Below are 1,759 nucleotides of genomic sequence, written 5' to 3'. Positions count from 1 at the left end.
GACCCTGGGATCATGACCTGAGCTGAAGGCAGACACTTAACCAACTTAAACTCCCAGGCTTTCCAAGGTTTTATTTTTAAGCAATCTCCACACCCAACATGGGGCTCAAACTCACAACCCCAAGATCAAGAGTCTCACACTCCACCGACTGAGCCAGCCAGGCGCTCCATATTCTTTTATATTTTAAATTTGAAATGTTTGGATCCTTTTGTAGTTCATAAGCATGATGACTGGTTGTTCACACCACTGTGACATGTGCCTTCCTCAAACCTTGTTACGACCTTGGCACATTACCCGTCTGATGTGAAAAAATAATAATTAATTAACTAATTAAAAACGTTTGGAGAGTATATGGGGAGGACAAAATCTCCAGCTTAGAAGGAGAACAAGGCTTGAAAGATGCAGTTAAGAACAGGCTGAAAATCTCTCTGAAGGATCAGCCTGGTCAGGATACCACTTTCCTCACCCCCAAGCATGAGATGCTGCAGCGTTCAGCGCTAATATTGCTGGTACAGGGCACCGGGATGCCACCACTACACCCACGCCATCGCTTCCCCCAAGGACTCGGCCTTACAACAAACTCCAAATGAGTAAATAAGTCTAGCAGAGACGGTCACCTCTGGATGTACCATTAGAATTAAAGTGTGACCTGATCAGCTGACTATAAGACAAGGCATAGCTTGGGGCAGAGGAGTTGGGGGACGGGGACTTTGAATCAATCTCATTCTGAAACAGCCAGGTGGCCTTCTCAGCCTTAAGACACTTCATCCAGGGTAAAGAAATGTGATCAAGTCTGAAGTTTCAAGCTACAGAATTTCAATACACCTTTAAATGACAGATGAAAAATAAGAAAAACACTGGATTAATAAAATCTACTTTTTCTACCTCTCCATTTCAAGGGAAGTTTTCATGTCTACCTCTGGGTGTATTATCCATGTTATCCAGAGATTTCTGAATTAACTTAAGTTCTTCTAGACTTAACATACTGGAAACCTGTTACAATAAATATGATCCAGTAGCTGTTATCTTTTTTTTAGACTTATTTATTTATTTTAGAAAGAGAGAGAGTGTGTGAGAGAGTGCAGTGGGGGAGGGGCAGAGGGAAAGAGAGAGAAAATCTCAAGTAGACAAACCACTGAGTGTGGAGCCCGACGTGGGGCTCAATCTCACAACCCTGAGATCATGACCTGAGCTGAAACCAAGAGTCAGACACTTAACTGACTGAGTCACCCAGGTGCCCCAGCTCTTATCTTTTATGATTCTTTAAATATATACAGACATATTTTAACACATTCCAAAGCCATTTAGGAAGGACTTTTGTACAATCCCCAATTTGGGTTAACAACACTGCTGCTCAGCACTGTGGATATATATACATGAAAAGAGAAAATATTATTAAATGAGCCCTATATAACCAATAGTCTTCTATAACATAGTTAATCATCATATCAACCCTTCCAAGCACAGATATGACAAGAGATGTTGAGAGGGCACACAAAGTAAAGTTCCCTGCTCATTTCTGTACCTCACATTGCCACTCTGTAAAATGTCTCCTTCAGCATGGTGTGTAAGAAAGGGAAGGTGTATTAACCAGTTCAAACTGGGGACTGGAAAATTTAGCCACCACTTTTTCAGAGGGATAATTGGGATTTTGAGTTTTTATACCTGGAGAAAGTATCCCAGTGTGGAGAGAGAGTCAGGAGATCCATCATCCCGTTCTAAAGGTCTAGGGGCTCTGCTTGAGCAGGAAAAAAGATCA

At 41.8% G+C, this 1,759-nt stretch overlaps 1 non-coding gene across 1 annotated transcript; it reads left to right on the top strand.

Moving 5' to 3' along the window:
• Positions 1-202: 202 nt before the first annotated feature.
• Positions 203-304, top strand: LOC112834691 (small nucleolar RNA U13). The gene has a single exon (XR_003210997.1). It is a non-coding gene; the product is annotated as a small nucleolar RNA U13 (small nucleolar RNA).
• Positions 305-1,759: the final 1,455 nt, after the last annotated feature.

This window comes from Callorhinus ursinus, unplaced genomic scaffold (genome assembly GCF_003265705.2).
Source record: "Callorhinus ursinus isolate GAN/ISIS: 27379988/994484 unplaced genomic scaffold, GSC_fseal_2.0 scaffold1, whole genome shotgun sequence".
NCBI lineage: Eukaryota > Metazoa > Chordata > Mammalia > Carnivora > Otariidae > Callorhinus > Callorhinus ursinus.
Note: the sequence above shows the minus strand (reverse complement) of the source record. Positions and strands in the feature narration are given on the sequence as shown.